The following is a 23,209-nucleotide window of genomic DNA, read 5'->3' as shown; positions in this document are numbered from 1 at the left end:
TACCAAGGGGTACTTACACCTTGCACCAGGCCCAGGTATCCCTTATTAGTGTATAGGGGTGTCTAGCAGATTAGGCTGATAGATAATGGTAGCTTAGCAGAGCAGCTTAGGCTGAACTAGGAGACGAGTGAAGCTCCTACAGTATCACTAGTGTCATATGCACAATATCATAAGAAAACACAATACACAGATATACTAAAAATAAAGGTACTTTATTTTTATGACAATATGCCAAAAGTATCTCAGTGAGTACCCTCAGTATGAGGATAGCAAATATACACAAGATATATGTGCACAATACCACAAATATGCAGTATAGTATTAGAAAACAGTGCAAACAATGTATAGTTACAATAGGATGCAATGGGGACACATAGGGATATGGGCAACACAAACCATATACTCCAAAAGTGGAATGCGAACCACAAATGGACCCCAAACCTATGTGACCTTGTAGAGGGTCGCTGGGACTGTAAGAGAACAGTGAGAGTTAGAAAAATAGCCCACCCCAAGACCCTGAAAAGTGAGTGCAAAGTGCACTAAAGTTCCCAAAGAGCACAGAAGTCGTGATAGGGGAATTCTGCAGGAAAGACCAAAACCAGCAATGCAACAACGATGGATTTCCAGACGAGGGTACCTGTGAAACAAGGGGACCAAGTCCAAAAGTCATGACCAAGTCGAGAGTGGGCAGATGCCCAGGAAATGCCAGCTGTGGGTGCAAAGAAGCTGCTACTAGGCAGTAGAAGCTGAGGATTCTGCGGGAACGACAAGGGCTAGAAACTTCCCCTTTGGAGGATGGATGTCCGACGCCGTGGAGAGTTGTGCAGAAGTGTTTTCCTGAAGAAAGACCGCAAACAAGCCTTGCTAGCTGCAAGTTATGTGGTTAGGGTTTTTAGATGCTGCTGGGGTCCAGGAGGGACCAGGATGTTGTCAATTGCGTCAGGGGACAGAAGGGGAACCCAGCAAGACAAGGAGCGCTCTCAGAAGCAGGCAGCACCCGCAGAAGTGCCGGAACTGGCACTACAAAGTGGAGTGAAACGGTGCTCACCCGAAGTTGCACAAAGGAGTCCCACGCCGCCGGAGGACAACTCAGGAGGTCGTGCAATGCAGGTTAGAGTGGCGCGGACCCAGACTTGGCTGTGCACAAAGGATTCCCTCGGAAGTGCACAGGAGCCGGAGTAGCTGCAAAAGACGCGGTTCCCAGCAATGCAGTCTGGCGTGGGGAGGCAAGGACTTACCTCCACCAAACTTGGACTGAAGAGTCACTGGACTGTGGGAGTCACTTGGACAGAGTTGCTGGATTCAAGGGACCTCGCTCATCGTGCTGAGAGGAGACCCAGGGGACCGGTGATGCAGTTCTTTGGTGCCTGCGGTTGCAGGGGGAAGATTCCGTCGACCCACGGGAGATTTCTTTGGAGCTTCTAGTGCAGAGAGGAGGCAGACTACCCCCACAGCATGCACTACCAGGAAAGCAGTCGAGAAGGCGGCAGGATCAGCGTTACAGAGTTGCAGTAGTCGTCTTCGCTACTTTGTTGCAGTTTTGCAGGCTTCCAGCGCGGTCAGCAGTCGATTCCTTGGCAGAAGGTGAAGAGAGAGATGCAGAGGAACTCGGATGAGCTCTTGCATTCGTTATCCAAGGAAATCCCCAAAGCAGAGACCCTAAATAGCCAGAAAAGAGGGTTTGGCTACTTAGGAGAGAAGATAGGCTAGCAACACCTGAAGGAGCCTATCAGAAGGAGTCTCTGACGTCACCTGCTGGCCCTGGCCACTCAGAGCAGTCCAGTGTGCCAGCAGCACCTCTGTTTCCAAGATGGCAGAGGTCTGGAGCACACTGGAGGAGCTCTGGGCACCTCCCAGGGGAGGTGCAGGTCAGGGGAGTGGTCACTCCCCTTTCCTTTGTCCAGTTTCGCGACAGAGCAGGGCTGAGGGGTCCCTGAATCGGTGTAGACTGGCTTATGCAGAAATGGGCACCATCTGTGCCCATGAAAGCATTTCCAGAGGCTGGGGGAGGCTACTCCTCCCCTGCCTTAACACCTTTTTCCAAAGGGAGAAGGTGTAACACCCTCTCTCTGAGGAAGTCCTTTGTTCTGCCATCCTGGGCCAAGCCTGGCTGGACCCCAGGAGGGCAGAAACCTGTCTGAGGGGTTGGCAGCAGCAGCAGCTGCAGTGAAACCCCTGACAAGGCAGTTTGGCAGTACCCGGGTCTATGCTACAGACCAGTGGGATCATGGGATTGTGCCAACAATGCCAGGATGGCATAGAGGGGGCAATTCCATGATCTTAGACATGTTACATAGCCATATTCGGAGTTACCATTGTGAACCTACACATAGGTATTGACCTATGTGTAGTGCATGCGTGTAATGGTGTCCCCGCACTCACAAAGTCCGGGGAATTTGCCCTGAACCATGTGGGGGCACCTTGGCTAGTGCCAGGGTGCCCTCACACTAAGTAACTTAGCACCCAACCTTTACCAGGTAAAGGTTAGACATATAGGTGACTTATAAGTTACTTAAGTGCAGTGTAAAATGGCTGTGAAATAACGTGGATGTTATTTCACTCAGGCTGCAGTGGCAGGTCTGTGTAAGAATTGTCAGAGCTCCCTATGGGTGGCAAAAGAAATGCTGCAGCCCATAGGGATCTCCTGGAACCCCAATACCCTGGGTACCTCAGTACCATATACTAGGGAATTATAAGGGTGTTCCAGTATGCCAATGTAAATTGGTAAAATTGGTCACTAGCCTGTTAGTGACAATTTGAAAGAAATGAGAGAGCATAACCACTGAGGTTCTGATTAGCAGAGCCTCAGTGAGACAGTTAGTCATAACACAGGTAACACATACAGGGCACACTTATGAGCACTGGGGCCCTAGCTGGCAGGGTCCCAGTGACACATATAACTAAAACAACATATATACAGTGAAATATGGGGGTAACATGCCAGGCAAGATGGTACTTTCATACACAACCCCCCCCCCAAACGAAGGACATATCTGGAGAGTCCATCTGCATTGGAGTGGGTACTCCCATGTCTATGTTCCACTGTATAGTCCATTCCCTGTAGGGATATAGACCACCTCAACAATTTAGGATTTTCACCTTTCATTTGTTTTAGCCAAAGTAGAGGTTTGTGGTCTGTCTGAACAATGAAGTGAGTGCCAAACAGGTATGGCCTCAACTTCTTCAGTGCCCAGACCACAGCAAAGGCCTCCCTCTCTATGGCAGACCAACGCTTTTCTCTAGGGGTCAACCTCCTGCTGATAAAAGCAACAGGTTGATCCTGGCCCTCAGAATTAAGTTGTGAAAGGACTGCCCCTACCCCTACCCCTAATTCAGATGCATCAGTTTGGACAATGTTTTTTTTGGAGTAACAGGGGCTTTTCAGGACAGGTGCAGAGCACATGGCCTGCTTCAGCTCCTCAAAAGCTTTCTGACAGCTAGCTGTCCACAATACCTTTTTAGGCATTTTCTTGGAGGTGAGGTCATTAAGAGGGGCTGCTATGGAGCCATAGTTCTTTATGAACCTCCTGTAGTACCCAGTGAGGCCTAAGAAGGCTCTCACCTGGGTCTGAGTTGTAGGGGGAACCCAATCTATAATAGTTTGGATTTTCCCCTGAAGTGGTGCAATCTGTTCTCCACCTACCAGGTGTCCCAGATAAACCACCTTCCCCTGCCCTATCTGGCACTTTGAAGCCTGCCTTTTGCAGGGCCTCCAAAACTTTCCATAGGTGGACCAGGTGATCATCCCAGCTGGAGCTAAAGACAGCTATATCATCTAGATATGCTGCACTAAAAGCTTCCAGCCCTTGCAGGACTGTATTCACCAACCTCTGAAAAGTGGCAGGTGCATTTTTCAATCCAAAAGGCATTACTGTGAATTGGTAATGGCCTCCAATGGTTGAAAATGCAGTTTTTGCTTTTGCATCTTCTGATACTTTGATCTGCCAATACCCTGCAGTCAAGTCAAAAGTGCTTAGATACTTGGCAGATGCCAGTGTATCTATTAGCTCATCTGCCCTGGGTATAGGGTGAGCATCAGTTTTGGTTACTTGGTTGAGACCTCTATAGTCTACACAAAACCGCATTTCTTTCTTTCCATCCTTGGAATGAGGTTTTGGTACAAGTACCACAGGAGAGGCCCATGGACTTTCAGAGTGCTCAACCACTCCTAGTTCAAGCATTTTCTGCACTTCTTGTTTTATGCAGTCTCTGACATGGTCAGGCTGCCTATAGATCTTACTTTTGAAAGGCAAGCTGTCTCCAGTATCTATAGTGTGCTCACACCAAGAAGTGGTGCCTGGCACAGTAGAGAAGAGTTCAGAAAACTGACCTAGGAGATTTATGCAGTGGTCTTTCTGCTCAGCAGTGAGATAATCTGCCAGTACTACACCTTCCACCAGAGCATCTTGTTCTGTGGAAGAGAAGAGATCAGGGAGAGGGTCACTCTCTTCTTCCTGTCCCTCATCTGTTGCCATGAACAGGGTGAGATCAGCCCTGTCATATAGGGTTTCAGGCGATTGACATGGAGCACCCTAAGGGGACTCCTGGCAGTGCCTAAGTCAACTAAGTAGGTGACTTCACCCTTCTTCTCAACAATTGTTTGGGGTCCACTCCATTTATCTTGGAGTGCTGTTGGGGCCACAGGCTCCAAGACCCACACTTTCTGCCCTGGTTGGTACTGAACCAAAACAGCCTTCTGGTCATGCCATTGCTTTTGGAGCTCTTTGCTGGCCTGAAGGTTTTTACTGGCCTTTTTCATGTACTCAGCCATCCTTGAGCTGAGGCCAAGTACATAGTCCACTATGTCTTGCTTTGGAGCTTTTAAAGGTTGTTCCCAACCCTCCTTAACAAGTGTTAGAGGACCTCTCACAGGGTGTCCAAATAGGAGTTCAAAGGGGCTGAAGCCCACTCCTTTTTGGGGTACCTCCCTGTAAGCAAAAAGGAGGCAAGGTAATAGGATATCCCATCTCCTGCGGAGTTTTTCAGGGAGTCCCATAATCATGCCTTTGAGAGTTTTGTTAAATCTCTCCACCAGTCCATTTGTTTGTGGATGATAGGGTGTAGTGAACTTGTATGTAACACCACACTCCTTCCACATGGCCTTTAAGTAAGCAGACATGAAATTGCTGCCTCTGTCTGATACCACCTCTTTTGGGAAGCCCACCCTGGAAAAGATTCCCAGGAGGGCCTTTGCCACTGCAGGAGCTGTAGTGGTCCTTAGAGGAATTGCTTCAGGATATCTGGTGGCATGATCCACTACCACCAAGATAAACCTATTGCCTGAAGCAGTAGGAGGGTCAAGGGGGCCAACTATGTCAACCCCTACCCTTTCAAAGGGAACCCCAACCACAGGCAGTGGGATAAGGGGTGCCTTTGGAGTGCCACCTGTCTTGCCACTGGCTTGACAGGTTTCACAGGACTTACAAAATTCCTTTGTGTCCTCTGACATTCTAGGCCAATGAAACAAGGGGACAAGGCTGTCCCAAGTTTTCATTTGCCCTAAATGTCCAGCTAAGGGAATGTCGTGGGCTAGAGTTAGGAGGAACTTTCTGTACTCCTGAGCAATCACCAATCTCCTGGCAGCTCCAGGTTTTGGATCCCTTGCTTCAGTGTACAAGAGGTTGTCCTCCCAGTAAACTCTGTGAGAGTCACTGACATCCCCATTTGCTTGTTTGACAGCTTGCTGCCTTAGACCCTCTAGTGTGGGACAGGTTTGCTGTGCCACACTCAGCTCCTCCCTGGCAGGCCCCCTTCACCCAAAAGCTCAGCAGTGTCTGCTTCCAGCTCCTCTGGTGTAGGTTCTGCACAGGGTGGAAATTCTTCTTCCTCAGAAGAAGAATCCACTGTAGAGGGAGGGATAGTAGGTAGTGCTTTACTTCTACTAGCCCTAGCTTTAGAGAGCACTTGGTCCATTCTTACAGGATCCAAGTCACCCTGTCCTTTTTGCTTTTTGGCCTGAGCCCTGGTTAAAGCAAAAATATGACCTGGAATGCCCAGCATTGCTGCATGGGCCTCCAACTCCACATCTGACCAAGCTGATGTCTCTAAATCATTTCCAAGTAGACAGTCTACAGGTAAATCTGAGGCAACCACAACTTTATTTGGACCAGTAACCCCCCCCCCCCCAGTTGAGATTTACAACAGCCATGGGGTGGCTAAGTGTGTTGTTGTGAGCATCGGTTACTTGGTACTGGTGACCAAGTAGGTGTTGTTCAGGGTGGACCAGTTTCTCTATTACCATTGTAACACTGGCACCTGTGTCCCTGTAGGCCTGAACCTCAACACAATTTATTAGGAGTAGTTGCTTGTACTTATCCATGTTAAGGGGACAAGCAACTAAGGTGGCTAAATCAATAGCCCCCTCAGAGACTAACACAGCCTCTGTGGTCTCCCTAACAAGACCAACCCCAACTAAGTTACTAAAAGTGAGCCCAGCTACTCCCTTGGATTGGCTATTAGTAGGTTTGCTCCCACCACCACTGCTATTACTAGGGGCACTAGGTGTAGCAGCAGGGGATGTAGTGGTAGGAGGCTTGGTTCTTTTCTTTGGACAACTGGGATCTGTTGTCCAATGGCCTTTTATTTTACAAAAATAGCACCATGGTTTCTTTTCTTTGTTTTGATTTGAAGAGGATTTGGACCCACCACCCCCACCAGGGTGTTTTTGTGGGCCTGATGAAGACTCATTTTTAGATTTGTCCCCACCCTTGTCAGAAGACTTACCATCCTTCTTCTTGCTATCTTTGTCACCCCCTGTATGAACTTTTCTGTTCACCCTTGTTCTGACCCATTTGTCTGCCTTCTTTCCCAATTCTTGGGGAGAGGTCAGATCAGAGTCCACCAGGTACTGGTGCAACAAATCAGACACACAGTTATTAAGTATATGCTCTCTCAGGATTAAGTTATACAGGCTTTCATAATCAGTAACTTTACTGCCATGTAACCACCCCTCCAAGGCCTTCACTGAATGGTCAACAAAGTCTACCCAGTCTTGTGAAGACCCCTTTTTGGTTTCTCTGAACTTCATCCTGTACTGTTCAGTGGTTAAGCCATAACCATCTAGGAGTGCATTCTTAAGAACTGCAAAATTATTGGCATCACTTTCTTTCACAGTAAGGAGCCTATCCCTACCCTTTCCACTAAATGATAGCCATAGGATAGCAGCCCACTGCCTTTGAGGGACATCCTGTACAACACAGGCCCTCTCAAGTGCAGCAAACCACTTGTTAATGTCATCCCCTCCTTATAAGGGGGAACTATCTTGTGCAGATTCCTAGAATCGCGCTCTTTTGCAGGATGACTATGGGGAATACTGCTGCTGCCACCATGGGTTTCTAAACCCAATTTCTGTCTTTCTCTTTCCACTTCTAAGGACTATCTATCCAAATCCAGCTGTTGCTTCTTGAGCTTCAGCCTGGTTTGTTCCACTCTCAATCTATTGAGCTCCCTTTCTAACACTCTGTCATCAGGGTGGGTGGGTGGGACATGCCTTGAAACAGAAGTATGGTGAGAATGAACAGAAGGAGACCTGTCCCTAACAGATGGCACCTTAACAGCTTGGCTAACAGAAACATCACTTCTACTATGATGAGAAGGAATACTCTTACTGTGATGTGAGACAACACTATCAGTATGGTGTGACTCTACATCAGTACCAGCTATGCTAGGTTGTCTGATAATGGGCAGGCTAGGAAGTTTTTTCTCTAAATCTTTTGCTAGGGGTGCCCCAGGGTCAGATTGGGAACCATCACCTAATTTCTCAACAGCAGTGGCACCTCTGGCCTTATCCTGTTCAACAAGCATATTAACCAACAGTTCTCTAGAGGGATTCTTCCTTACACTTAAACCTCTTTCTATGCAGAGACTCCTTGCTCCTTTCCAGCTAAGGTGATCATAAGCAAGTTTGGACAGATCAACAGTTTGGCCTGTGCCAGACATTTTAGAAAGTGTATAAGGGATAGAAAAAGTGAGAAAAAAGTTTTTCAGAACTTTTGGAAAGACAGAATTTTTTAAAAAAAAACTTTTAAAGAACTTTTTAGAAAGTTTAGAGGTACTTTTCAGCACTTTAGAAAAGAAGTGAGAAAAGAAAAGAAAAACTTTTTGGTTAGGTGTACATACACTGAACTTGTTTTGTATATTTTTCTCTTATGAAAAGTACAATGACAAAAGTGGTAAGTAGTTGCAAAGTACTTATCCCACCGCTGCACAACCAATGTAGGAGGCTGGACTGGCTTGTAGTGAGTACCAAGGGGTAATTACACCTTGCACCAGGCCCAGGTATCCCTTATTAGTGTATAGGGGTGTCTAGCAGCTTAGGCTGATAGATAATGGTAGCTTAGCAGAGCAGCTTAGGCTGATCTAGGAGACGAGTGAAGCTCCTACAGTACCACTAGTGTCATATGCACAATATCATAAGAAAACACAATACACATATATACTAAAAATAAAGGTACTTTATTTTTATGACAATATGCCAAAAGTATCTCAGTGAGTACCCTCAGTATGAGGATAGCAAATATACACAAGATATATGTATACAATACCAAAAATATGCAGTATAGTATTAGAAAACAGTGCAAACAATGTATAGTTACAATAGGATGCAATGGGGACACATAGGGATAGGGGCAACACAAACCATATACTCCAAAAGTGGAATGCGAACCACAAATGGACCCCAAACCTATGTGACCTTGTAGAGGGTCGCTGGGACTGTAAGAGAACAGTGAGGGTTAGAAAAATAGCCCACCCCAAGACCCTGAAAAGTGAGTGCAAAGTGCACTAAAGTTCCCCAAAGAGCACAGAAGTCGTGATAGGGGAATTCTGCAGGAAAGACCAAAACCAGCAATGCAACAACGATGGATTTCCAGACGAGGGTACCTGTGGAACAAGGGGACCAAGTCCAAAAGTCACGACCAAGTCGAGAGTGGGCAGATGCCCAGGAAATGCCAGCTGTGGGTGAAAAGAAGCTGCTACTAGGCAGTAGAAGCTGAGGATTCTGCAGGAACGACAAGGGCTAGAAACTTCCCCTTTGGAGGATGGATGTCTGACGCCGTGGGGAGTTGTGCAGAAGTGTTTTCCTGAAGAAAGACCGCAAATAAGCCTTGCTAGCTGCAAGTCGTGCGGTTAGGATTTTTGGATGCTGCTGGGGTCCAGGAGGGACCAGGATGTCACCAATTGCATCAGGGGACAGAAGGAGCGCCCAGCAAGACAAGGAGCCTTCTCAGAAGCAGGCAGCACCCGCAGAAGTGCTGGAAAAGGCACTACGAAGTGGAGTGAAACGGTGCTCACCCGAAGTTGCACAAAGGAGTCCCACGCCGCCAGAGGACAAATCAGGAGGTCGTGCAATGCAGGTTAGAGTGCCGTGGATCCAGACTTGGCTGTGCACAAAGGATTCCCTCGGAAAGTGCACAGGAGCCGGAGTAGCTGCAAAAGACGCGGTTCCCAGCAATGCAGTCTGGCGTGGGGAGGCAAGGACTTACCTCCACCAAACTTGGACTGAAGAGTCACTGGACTGTGGGAGTCACTTGGACAGAGTTGCTGGATTCAAGGGACCTCGCTCGTCGTGCTGAGAGGAGACCCAGGGGACCAGTGATGCAGTTCTTTGGTGCCTGCGGTTGCAGGGGGAAGATTCCGTCGACCCACGGGAGATTTCTTCAGAGCTTCTAGTGCAGAGAGGAGGCAGACTACCCCCACAGCATGCACTACCAGGAAAGCAGTCGAGAAGGAGGCAGGATCAGCGTTACAGAGTTGCAGTAGTCGTCTTCGCTACTTTGTTGCAGTATTGCAGGCTTCCAGCGCGGTCAGCAGTCGATTCCTTGGCAGAAGGTGAAGAGAGAGATGCAGAGGAACTCGGATGAGCTCTTGCATTCGTTATCTAAGGAAATCCCCAAAGCAGAGACCCTAAATAGCCAGAAAAGAGGGTTTGGCTACTTAGGAGAGAAGATAGGCTAGCAACACCTGAAGGAGCCTATCAGAAGGAGTCTCTGACATCACCTGCTGGCCCTGGCCACTCAGAGCAGTCCAGTGTGCCAGCAGCACCTCTGTTTCCAAGATGGCAGAGGTCTGGTGCACACTGGAGGAGCTCTGGGCACCTCCCAGAGGAGGTGCAGGTCAGGGGAGTGATCACTCCCCTTTCCTTTGTCCAGTTTCGCGCCAGAGAAGGGCTGAGGGGTCCCTGAACCGGTGTAGACTGGCTTATGCAGAAATGGGCACCATCTGTGCCCATGAAAGCATTTCCAGAGGCTGGGGGAGGCTACTCCTCCCCTGCCTTAACACCTTTTTCCAAAGGGAGAGGGTGTAGCACCCTCTCGCTGAGGAAGTCCTTTGTTCTGCCATCCTGGGCCAAGCCTGGCTGGACCCCAGGAGGGCAGAAACCTGTCTGAGGGGTTGGCAGCAGCAGCAGCTGCAGTGAAACCCCTGACAAGGCAGTTTGGCAGTACCCGGGTCTAAGCTACAGACCAGTGGGATCATGGGATTGTGCCAACAATGCCAGGATGGCATAGAGGGGGCAATTCCATGATCTTAGACATGTTACATGGCCATATTCGGAGTTACCATTGTGAACCTACACATAGGTATTGACCTATGTGTAGTGCACACGTGTAATGGTGTCCCCGCACTCACAAAGTCTGGGGAATTTGCCCTGAACCATGTGGGGGCACCTTGGCTAGTGCCAGGGTGCCCTCACACTAAGTAACTTAGCACCCAACCTTTACCAGGTAAAGGTTAGACATATAGGTGACTTATAAGTTACTTAAGTGCAGTGTAAAATGGCTGTGAAATAACGTGGATGTTATTTCACTCAGGCTGCAGTGGCAGGCCTGTGTAAGAATTGTCAGAGCTCCCTATGGGTGGCAAAAGAAATGCTGCAGCCCATAGGGATCTCCTGGAACCCCAATACCCTGGGTACCTCAGTACCATATACTAGGGAATTATAAGGGTGTTCCAGTATGCCAATGTAAATTGGTAAAATTGGTCACTAGCCTGTTAGTGACAATTTGAAAGAAATGAGAGAGCATAACCACTGAGGTTCTGATTAGCAGAGCCTCAGTGAGACAGTTAGTCATAACACAGGTAACACATACAGGGCACACTTATGAGCACTGGGGCCCTGGCTGGCAGGGTCCCAGTGACACATACAACTAAAACAACATATATACAGTGAAATATGGGGGTAACATGCCAGGCAAGATGGTACTTTCCTACAGTCCCACTTCTGCCTCAAGGGCTCTGACAGGCCTATAATCATACCTTTCAAGGTGTGGTTGAATCTTTCAACCAGACCATTACTTTGAGGGTGGTAAGGTGTGGTGAACTTATACATTACCCCACACACCTTCCACAGAGTCTTTATATAAGTAGATATGAAGTTGGTACACCTATCAGATACCACTTCCTTGGGGAACCCCATGCAGGTAAAAACTCCCATCAAGGCATGGCCCACCACAGGGGCAGTGATTGATCTTAAAGGAATGGCTTCTGGGTACTGTGTGGCATGGTCCACCAAGACCAGGCTAAACCTGTCGCCCATGGCTGTCTTGGGATCCAGAGGCCTCACAATGTCAATGCCAACCCTTTCAAAGGGGCTACTGCCAACAGGAAAAAGTTGTAGGGGAGCCTTACATTTCCCCCCACTCTTGCCACTTGCCTGACAGGTTGGGCAAGACCTGCAATGAGCCTCAGAGTGCCTGCCAATAGAAGCGGGTGACAAGCCGCTCAAAGGTCTTGTCCTGCCCCAAATGACCAGCTAAAGGAACATCATGAGCCAGACCCAGTAGGAAGGCTCTGAAGCACTGGGTTACCACCAGCACACGGGCTGACCCAGGCTCAGGAACCTTAGGCTTGCTACATAGGAGGCCATCCTCCCAGTATATCAAGTGTGATCCAGGCTCCTTGCCAGATGCCTGGTCTTCAGCCTGCTGCTGCAAACCCTCCAGAGTAGGGCATGACTTCTGTGCCTCACAGAATGCTTCCCTGGTGGGCACCTCCTTCCTGCTGCCACTTTGACAACTTAGGGACCTCACCCAGTTCAGCCACCTGTTCCCCTGTAGGTTCCAGGGCCTCCCTCTCAGGTTCAGCCTCTTCCTGGACCGTGGGAACTTCTGGGTCCGGTTTCCCACGCCCCTTGCCCTTCCTCCTTCTGGAAGACATCTGTGCCACTCTTTTAGGCTCCAGGGTCTCCTGATCACCCTGACAGGCTGCCATAGACCTGATGGATACGCATATCCACCCAGGAAGACCCAATATCTCCAAGTGTGGCCTGTGTTCCACCTCCTTCTAAGGGGAATCCTCCAGGTCATTGCCACGCAAACAATCTACAGGCATGGTTGGACTCACAGCTATCGTCAAGGAACCTGAGACCACCCTCCATTCAAAGGGAACCTGTGCCACTCTGCACAGGGGCTCTGAGTTGTCTACCGCAACTACTTGGTGAAGTACCCGGGGATCTATCTGCTCTTCAGACACCAGGTGACTCCTCACTGTAGTCACACTGGCTCCTGTGCCTCTCAGAACCTCCACCCTCTGTCCATTTATGGTCCCCCACTGCCTGTACTTTTTAGTGTTCTCAGGCACTAAGGTTCTCTGGACCATCTCACTGTCCCCTAGTGAGACAAGGGTCATCTCAGCTGGCTCCCACCCACCTGGAACCAACTTCTCCCCAAGTGCTACACTAGCCAGACCCTGGGACTGACACCAGTGGGTGCTGGTGTACTGTTGGGGCATTTGGGGTCCTCCCTCACATGACCCACCTGGTCACAGGCATAGCACTTATGTGGAAAACCCCCGCCACGGATTTCTCTTTGGAGAACCATGGCTTCTTCTCACTGGGGGGGGGTGCTGGGAATCCTTACCATGGGAATCAGGTTGGAGCCCTTTAGAGAACTCCCACTGTTTACCCCTGGCGTGGACTCCCCCATACCTCCTTTGGACCCTGATGCTCTCCCAACAGACCGCTTCCTGTGCAAGCTTCCTGGGATCAGTCAGCTTGCTGTCAATCAGGTGCTAGCACAGCTCTGGAAAACATAAACTGTACAAGTGCTCCAAAACAATCAGATTGTAAAGCACCCTCATACGTTGTCACCTTATTACCCTTCACCCAACTGTCCAGTGACCTGCAGAATGAATCTACACATTTCAACCATGTTTGGATTCCTTCTTCTTATAGGACCTAAACTTGTCCTTATACTGATCAGGGGTGAGACCATACCTATTGATCAGGGCATTCTTCATGATGGGGTAAGTGAGCCCCTGGGGATCCCCTAAGGATTTCAGAGTATCTCTTCCCTCTGCCTCAAAGTGCTTCCACGGACCCACCCCCAATGATCTTCAGGGATCAGATTCATATGGAGAGCAGACTCACCCCCCTTAAACCACAGCAATATTACATTCCCCCTCTTGTAATCCTTCACAAGGTCTTTAGGAATGTTCCCCCCTACTCTCAGGCTGCACTGTGATGTTGCTGCCACCATCCCTACTATACTGGTTCCTCTGATCCAGCTCCCTCAAGCTGAGCCCATGAGCCAACAACAACTTTTTCTCCTCTATGGCCATCCTAATTTTCTCCAACTCCCACTGGTGAGCCCTCTCTGCCTGTCTGTTCTGCAACTCTTCAGGAGTCAGACCATTAGATGAGACACTGCTACCTGCCCTGGAGATCCTCCCCCAGACAGAACAGGCCCACCCACAGTACCATTGTGGATACTCTGCACCTCTTCCTCCTCACCCTCATCCTCATCTTCTGTGTGCCCCTCAGCTTCCTTGGATGCCACCCAGGCCCTCAGTGCCTTTTGCAGCTCCTCCTTCCTGGTGGACCTCTTAATGGGGCAGGCAAGATCCTTACATAGCTGTTTCAATTGGGCCTCTGTGTAACTCTCCAGTTTCCCTAAATCAAATGCAGCTCCAGCTGATGCATCTCCAGACTGAGACATGATGAAAAGTCAAAATAAGTGCAAAGTTCCAAAGGCAGAAAACAAGTTCCCACTGAAGTTCAAAAGTCAATCAAGGATTACCACAAAATGGAAGTAGGGAAAAATCCAAAAAAAGAGAAAAACAAAATCACAAGACAAGTAGTATGCGGTCACGTAGTGGTCTGCACTGAAAACAGTAGTGTACACTTAAAAACTGTAAGTCAAGTACAAATACAAGTCCAATCCCAACCGCTGATCACCAGTGTTAGAAATCGGGTCTTTGGTTGGCAGTCAGGTTACCCTCTGTCCAAGCAAGGACACTCACTCTAGTCAGGGTAAAGGAGAATCACCCTCAGCTAACCCCCACTCACCCCCTTGGTAGGTTGGCACGAGCAGGCAGCCTTAACTTCAGAGCGCTAGGTGTAAAGTATTTGTACCAACACACACAGTAACTCAATGAAAACACTGCAAAATGACACAACACAGGTTTAGAAAAATAGAACATATTTATCTGAACAAAACAAGACCAAAACTACAAAAATCCAACATTCACAAGCCAAGTTAATAATTAAGAAGCAAAAAGAGTTTTAAATCATTGAGAAAACAGGTAAAACACTGTTAGTGTTGAAAAGTACCTGGGTAGCGTCAAAATAACACACAGGGGCGAGTGTACATTGAAAAAGGTTAGAGGTGCGTCAGTTTCTCACCCGCAAGCAAGACCGTGCATCGTTTCTCCTTCTCCAGTCGAGTTGGTGTTTGTCATTTATCCTCCCCGCAGGGGAGCGATGTGTCAATCAGGACAGCACTTGGGTCCGGGCAAACATTGCATCATTTTTCCGCAACCAGCAAGGTTTGTGTTCAAAATCCTGCCTCACGGTATCAGCAAAACCGCGCAATGTGGGTTTCAACGTTATCAGCCTGGATCAGTGGGTGTTGTACGTCATTCTTCCAGCTACGTGCATCGATTTTCCAACCACGATGCCGGTGGAGCATCAATTTCTGCTGCGAAGCTGGAGGCGCGTTGTTTTTCAGCCGCATCTCAGAAGGTGCGTTGATATTTTTCCCGCACGGCAGTCTGTGCGTGGATTTTCAGTCTTGGCCTGCCAGTTTCACCTTTCAAGGCCCCAGGAACTGGATAGGGCACCACTTGGCAGGCCAGGAGTCTCAGCAAAGTCCAGGTGCTGGCAGGAGAAGTCTTTGATGGCCCTGAGACTTCAACAACAGGAGGCAAGCTCAGGACAAGCCGTTGGAGATTTCTTCACAAGCAGGAAGGCACACAAAGTCCAGTCTTTGTCCCCTTGCACAGGCAGAAGCAACAACTGCAGGATAGCTCCACAATGCACAGTCTCCAGCAGGGCAGCACTCCTCAGCTCTTCTCCAGGCAGAGGTTCCTCTTGATGTCCAGAAGTGATCTAAAGTCTGTGGTTTTGGGTGCCCTTCTCATACGCATTTTGCCCTTTGAAGTAGGCTTACTTCAAAGGAAAATCTCTCTTGTTTGTGAAATCCTGCCTTGCCCAGGCAAGGCCCCAGACACACATCAGGGGGTTGGAGACTGCATTGTGTGAGGGCAGACCCAGCTCTTTCAGGTGTAAGTGACAACTCCTCTCCTCCCTCCTAGCACAGATGGCTCATAAGGATATGCAGGCTACACCCCAGCTACCTTTGTGTCACTGTCTAGAGAGAGGTGCAAACAGCCCAACTGTCAAACTGACCCAGACAGGAAATCCACAAACCGGCAGAGTCACTGAATGGTTTGAGCAAGAAAATTGCTACTTTCTAATAGTGGCATTTTCAAACACATAGGCCCTTATTACAACCCTGGCGGACGGTGTTAAAGCAGTGATAATACCGCCAACAGGCCAGCGGAAAAAAAAATGGAATCACGACCATGGTGGAAACCGCTAACATAGACAGCCACTTTAACACTCCGACCGCCACGGCGGTAGAAACAAACAGCGCGGCGGTCACCACCAACAGACAGGTGGAGGACAAAGTACCGCCCACTGTATTCCAACACACCTATCTGCCACCTTTTCCGGGGCAGAACCAACGCTATCAAAAGCACGTCGGAAACAGTACACAGTAGGGAAACCACTCACCTCTCGACATCCAACGAGGAACCAGGATGCCATGGAGCCCGAGTTACACGTCCTACCCATGCTGGTCGTCCTCCTGCTGTATCAGGAGCAGGACAGACGCCGTCAACGACCACGGTGAGTACTGCACCTACAACACAGGGGAGGGGGGAGGGAAAAGAGAGTAACACACACATGCAACATGCAATAACCCCACCCCCACCCTCACCCACAACACCATACACACAAATACATGCAGCAACATTACATATACACCCCCTCACCCCCTGGAAGAATGCAAGGACAAAAGGAAATGATTGTAACAAGTGTAATCAAGAAAAATCCGATAGGGAAAGTTCAAAAATCAGTATAAACAAATATGTACACCAACTACACAAGTCCGGATAGTGTTCAAATCATTGTCCGTGGACCAGTGGTCCCAAAATGCATGGGCGAAGCCTACACAAGATACCTGACTCGAAACGGAGAGAACACTGCAGGGGCATCAGATCGAAATTAAACAGGCACCTTAGGGGGAAGGGGAGAGGGGCCAGATAAACGCACAACACCACTGCTGCACGAGGGGGCTCCATACCCATTGCTGTATCCTGGGGAGTGCAAAGCCACAGTCTCTCAAGTCTTTCCAGTGGGTGGGTTGCCCACTGCTTTATCCGGGGAGTGCAAAGACACAGTCTCTCAAGTGGATAACAGTCTCCACTGGTTCTGGAGGGGGCTTTGTGCCCAAAGTGCTTCATCCTGCCAAGGACTGAGGTAGTGGATGTGATTGTCCACTGGTTCTAGAGGGGGCTTTGTGCCCAGAGTGCTTCATCCTGCCAAGGACTGAGGTAGTTGATATGATTGTCCACTGGTTCTGGAGGGGGCTTTGTGCCTAGAGTGCTTCATCCTGCCACAGACTGAGATAGTGGATGCGATTGTCCACTGGTTCTGGAGGGGGCTTTGTGCCCAGAGTGCTTCATCCTGCCAAGGACTGAGGTAGTGGATGCCTTTCTCCCCTGGTTCTGGAGGGGGCTTTGTGCCCAGAGTGCTTCATCCTGCCAAGGACTGAGGTAGTGGATGTGATTGTCCACTGGTTCTGGAGGGGGCTTAGTACCCAGAGTGCTCCACATGCAGTGTGGCTAGTCCCATTACCTCACATGGGTGTGTGTGCCACAAGATTGCCTAGGAACAGGTAGCATGACACGCCATGGAGGCAGAGACATACCCCACCCTGCTGCGGCTTTGCCTTCCACCTGCAGATGCAAACAGTGATGACAGTCATGCCTCATGGAAGCTGGGCAGGGTCCAGGAAGTCTCCTCCAGCCTCGGATGGCTGCCCACTGGGGATGGTAGCCATGTCAGCTGTGGTGCCACTGTCTGAGCACGTCGCGGGGCTGGTGGCGGTGCTTGCCGCGGTGTCTGTGGCAGAGATGCTGGCGGTGGTGCCTGTGTCAGCACCTGTTGAGGGACACAGTAGGACGTCTCCTGCAGCCATGGACGGCTGCCCACTGGGAAAGATGCTGGGAACTGTTGCTGAGGCAGCAGACGTGCAGGTGGCAGTGCAGGTGGCAGTGCAGGTGGCAGTGCAGGTGGCGGTGCTGGTGGCGGTGCAGGTGGCGGTGTTCGCTGCCGTACAGGTTGGTGTAGTGGTTGACAGAAGGGGTGACTCTAGTCCCTCAGTCGGTGCCACCGTGCCCTCTCCTGACCTGCTCTTCGGCTTGTGTCCCTTCACCACCTTTTATGGTGCTGCAAGTGTCTTGCCACTGTCCCCTTTTGTTTTGGAGGAGCCCTTGGTGGCTGGTAGGTGCGGCTTCTCCGTCCGAGATGTGGGCACCTTCTTCACCTTGGCAGGTGGCGGAATGTCCTTGGCCTTGCTAGGTGGCACACTGGCAGCCCTGATGGGTGGCGCACTTGATGACACCGCAGTTGCTGGCACCACCGTGCCTGGGGATTTGGTGGCTGAAGTGCTGGGCTGGGACCTGGAAAGCCTGGCCCTAGGGGAAGGACGGGGGAGGTGTAGGGAAGAGGTCAATGTTAGCCAGGAAAAGCTTCTTAGACACACTGGGATGGGAAGATGGAGGGGGTTTGGGCGTGGAGGAAGAGGTAGTGGTTGTAGTAGGTGTACGTTTGCTGAATTTGGGTGAAAGTGCATGGGCCGAGGCTGTTGTGAGGTGGATGGCTGTTGGGTGGGTGTGTGCCTGCGTTTTTGTACTTTTGGAGGAGGGCTCACAGACACACTGGGAGAGGACACTGGGGATGTGTGAATGGTAGTGGGGGTGGTGATTGCACGTGAGCTGTGTGTGGTGATGGGCGTGCTGGTGATGGAGGTAGTGGCTGAAGATGTAGTGCATGCAGGTGTGAGTGGAGACGAGACAGGCAGGGAGGAGGAGGACGTGGAGGAGGGGGACACAGTGGAGGCAGTGGATGTTTCTGAGTCTGCATGGGGATGGTGCTTGTGTGAGTGCTTGTGGGATGTGTGGTGCTTATGTTTGCCATGTCCACTCCTGTGTGTTGATGAGTGTGCATGCTGGTCTGATGGTGTGCTTGGGATAGGTTGAGGTAAAGGGGATTGGGTCGGGGTGGAGGAAGTTGGAGGGGGGAGGCTGGACACAGGGACAATGGCTGCCATCAGTGCTGAGGCCAGAGCCTGAAATGCTCTCTGTTGGGCGGCCTGCCCAGAATGAATGCCCTCCAGGTATGCATTTGTTTGTTGCAAATGCATCTCAACACCCCGGATGGCAAAATGGTAGATTGCCCAACAGTGAGGGATCTCAGGAGGTCAATAGCCTCCTCACTGTGGGAAGCAGGGCTGACTGGGGCAGGGGCTGAGGTGCCTGGGGTGAAGGAGATGCCCACCCTCCTGGGTGAACGGGCACAGGACACAAGCTGAGGGGTTGCTGTGAGGGCGTTGCTGGTAGGAGGGGTGGCGGCTGTACCTGTTGATGCGGTGGGCACGGAGGTGACCGCCACCGCAAGGGAGCTCCCATCAGAGGAGGTGTCCCAGTCGTGGAGCTCCCCTCGCCCTCCGTCCCAATGGTGGCTTCAGACTCCGTTGCTTCACCCTCCAGGGCCATGTGGGTTGCAGCTCCCTCCTGCTCCGGTGCCACTGCTCCTCCACCAGATGATGCTAATGCACGCAAGAACAGGGAGACAAAACAAAAAGGGGGGGGAGACAGAAGAAACACATGTTCAGTGCATGCAACACCACTACCATTGGCGGACACAACACATAGGGAGCAGCCCCATGCACTAAGCAATGCACTAATAGTTCTTAGCAAATTCACATGCCCATGGGGTACGAGGCCTAAGCCCAATCAATTGCTGCACACCTGAAAGTCACAGGAGCCTGACTAGGTGTAGATGGCTATTACCAGTAGTGGGGTTGGGGTACCACAGAGCCTGCCTAACAAGGGACCTAGCCTACCAAGTTCGCCCTGTCCTAGGGGAACCCACAGCCCACTTCGACCACCCAGACACCTCCTAAAGCGCGCAGAGTCAGCTCACCCCCTTGTGGCTGCTGTGATGCCCTCAAGCGCCCATCCAACTCCGGATAGGCCACCGCCAGGATCTGGTACATCAGGGGGGTCATGGTGCGACGCGCACCCCTTCCACGTTGGGAGGCCATCCCCAGCTGGGCCTCGACCATCTTCTTGCTCCAGCAGTGCAGGTCCTCCCATCTTTTACGACAGTGGGTGCTCTGTCTATGGAAGACTCCCAGGGTCCGGACATCCTTAGCGATGGCACGCCAAATACCCTTCTTCTGGTGGGCGCTGACCTAGAGCAAAAGTGAAGTAAAAATGGATGTTTCTATCCCATACATTTCATCTCACGCGTTGCCAAACACCTCCCACCCTGGCCCAGACATACATACACACACACTATCCTCACATGCTGGCCTGTCCCCCTCCCCACCCTCTTCCAGCCACTCCGTACATTCATGTGCCGTCCACCATGCTCACAGTGTACTCACCTGTTTGTCTGGAGGACCGTACAGTTGCATGTACTGGGGAGGACCCCATCCACCAGTTTCTCCAACTCCTCCGAAGTGAAGGCAGGGGCCCTTCCCCCAGACACTGTAGCCATTGTCACTTCCAGGCAATGGTCACAGCAGCATTTGCAGAGTGGGTCCTCTCCTGTTGAAGGTCAGGTATCAAGTGAGTGAACAGATAGAAAATGGCAGCCACGTCCGTGGCGGTGCGTACCGTCACCGCCGGCGTACATCGTCATTGGCTCCTGGGACCCATAGGGCCCAATGTTAACCAATGCTGAATTGCGCCGCGTTCTTCGACCGCCTACCCAGTATACAACGCCAGCGCAGTTACGTCATTTCCCCTTGTCCCACCTTACACTTCAGGCAGCTGCCATTTCAGGGGGCCACATGGCATGGAAAGAAAACTGTGTCACACCTATTTAAGCCTGGAATACGGACAGATAAAGGCACATTGCGAATTTCCAACGTTTTACCACATTACACATTGTGATACCTAAGTGTTGGATGACCATCTGCTCGTTGTTCTCCTCCATAGGGCATGTCTACTGGGGCAGGTCATGAGAGGGCGGCATCCTCCAGTGTACAGACCCCTGGTGGACCTATCGACAATGGAAGAGAGACACATCATTATCAAATACAGACTTGATCGTGCAACAATCCTGGAACTGTGTGCCCATTTGGAGCCAAACCCGATTTCAGCTATCCGCCATCCCACAGGAATCCCCCCTCTAGTGCAGGTTCTGTCTGTACTCCATTTCCTGGCCAGTGGGTCTTTTCAAACAACAGTGGCCATGGCATCAGGGATGTCCCATCCAATGTTCTCTAACGTGTTGTCCAGAGTGTTATCTGCCCTGCTGAAACACATGCACAGCTACATCGTTTTCCCTCAAGTGGAGGACTTGCCCACAGTGAAAGGTAACTTCTATGCCCTGGGACATATCCCCAACATCATTGGTGCCATTGATGGTACACATGTGGCATTTGTCCCCCCCCCGCAGGAATGAACAGGTGTACAGAAACCGGAAAAGCTACCATTCACTGGATGTGCAGATGGTGTGTTTGGTAGGCCAGTACATCTCCCATGTGATTGCCAAGTATTCTGGCTCAGTGCATGACGCTTACATTTTGAGGATTAGCAGCACCCCTTATGTGATGGGGCAACTCCAGAGGCACCGTGTGTGGCTAATAGGTGAGCCCAAGGCCCCAACACAGTTGACATAGGTATCTGGGTAAGGGGTTGTCCGTAAGGGTTAGTGTATGTCTAACAGTTGTCCCTCGACATTTGCAGGTGACTCTGGTTACCCCAACCTGTCATGGCTACTGACCCCAGTGAGGAATCCCATGACAAGGGCAGAGGAACGCTACGATGAGGCACATGGGCGAACTAGGAGGATTATAGAACGCACCTTCGGCCTCCTGAAGGCCAGATTTCGGTGCCTCCATCTGACAGGTGGCTCCCTATACTAATCACCGAAGGAGGTGTGCCAGATAATCGTCGCCTGCTGTATGTTGCACAACCTGGCTTTGCGATGCCAGGTGCTTTTTCTGCAGGAGGATGGGCCAGATGGTGGTCTTGTGGAAGCTGTGGAGCCTGTGGACAGTGAAGAAGAGGAGGCAGAAGAAGAAGATGTAGACAACCAAAACAACATCATCATGCAATACTTCCAGTGAGACACAGGTAAGAAGATGTAACTGCTTCCCACATCTCATACTATTGTTTGAGCTAGCATAAGTCTGTCATTTTCACTCAGTGTATGGACCCTGACTTGTTACTTTGCCTTTCCATTTCACAGATCTGGGTCCCACTTTGTGCCCTCTGTTATGTTTACTGCTGGCCTACAGCTGTGTTACATTGGTATGTGAACAAGTACATTGACATTGCTATATTCCAGAGGTTTTGCAATTACACATTTGTGAAAGCACAGACTGACTCCCGATTGTTTTGTGATACAAGGGTGTTTATTCCTGTGCAGATCAGTGGAGGGGGGGGGAGTGAAATGGGCTGGGGTGATGGTGGAGGAATGTCCATGGCAGAGTCCAGTCTATTTGTTTCACAGGCGCATTGTCCAATGGGGCATAGGAAGTGGAGCAATGGCAGTTCAAGGTGGACAGGGTGTCAAAGTGGGAGAGAAGGGTGACATTCAGGGGGGTCTTATTTCCTGGCGAAGGTCTTGGCAATGTTCTCTATCTTGTTCCTGGATCTCAGGGACCGTTTGCGGGGTGGTTCTCCTTCTGCAGGGGGTAGGGTGCTGGTGGCCTGTTGTTCCTGTGGCGGTGCCTCCTGTCCACTAGTGCCAGCGGAGGTGGAGTGTTGTTCATCGTCCAGGCTAGTGTCAGGGGCCCGTTGGTGTGCCACTGTGTCCCTCCTGGTGTTGACAAGGACTGCCAGAACCTCTGCAATGATGACCAGGGTGGCGTTGATGGACTTCAAGTCCTCCCTGATCCCTAGGTAGTGTTCCTCCTACAGCCGCTGGGTCTCCTGAAACTTGGCCAGTACCGTGCCCATGGTCTCCTGGGAATGATGATAAGCTCCCATGATGTTGGAGAGTGCCCCGTGGAGAGTGGGTTCCCTGGGCCTGTCCTCCCCCTGTCGCACAGCAGTCCTCCCAGCTTCCCTGTTATCCTGTGCCTCTGTCCCCTGAACCGTGTGCCCACTGCCACTGCCCCCAGGTCCTTGATCGTCCTGTGTTAATGGGTTTGCCTGGGTTCCCTGTGGTGGTGAACACACTGCTGATTGATGTGTCCTGGGGACAGAGGGATGGGCCCGCTGGGTGGGTGCTGTGGTGGTGTTTCCTGAAGGGGGAGGTTCAGTGGTGGTTTGTGTCTGTGTCATGGGAACCGACTGTCCCGAGGTCCCTGATGGGCCGGGCTGGTCATCTTGATCCAGGTGTGCAGAGCTGCTGTCGTCACTGTGGGTCTCTTCTGTGGGGGGACTGGATATGTCTGGCACCTCCTGTACGGTCACGTTGGGTAGGGGTCCTGTTGGGGTGTGAATGCATAATCTTAGTATCTGTGTGTGCCATCTTGTGCAATGGGTGAGTTAACCTCTACTCCTGTGCTTGCATTATTGCCGTGGCCCTTGTGTGATTGGTGATTTTGGGTCATGAGTGAGTCTCTCTACTGGACATGGTTTGGTGATGGGTGTCCATGCATTGGTGTTACATGCAGGGCTTGATTTTGGGATGTGTGGGTTGTGGTAGTGGGGTATCTGTGAGGTGTTGGGGTGATGGGTGTGA

Source organism: Pleurodeles waltl, chromosome 11 (genome assembly GCF_031143425.1).
Source record: "Pleurodeles waltl isolate 20211129_DDA chromosome 11, aPleWal1.hap1.20221129, whole genome shotgun sequence".
NCBI classification, from domain to species: Eukaryota; Metazoa; Chordata; class Amphibia; order Caudata; family Salamandridae; genus Pleurodeles; species Pleurodeles waltl.
Note: the sequence above shows the minus strand (reverse complement) of the source record.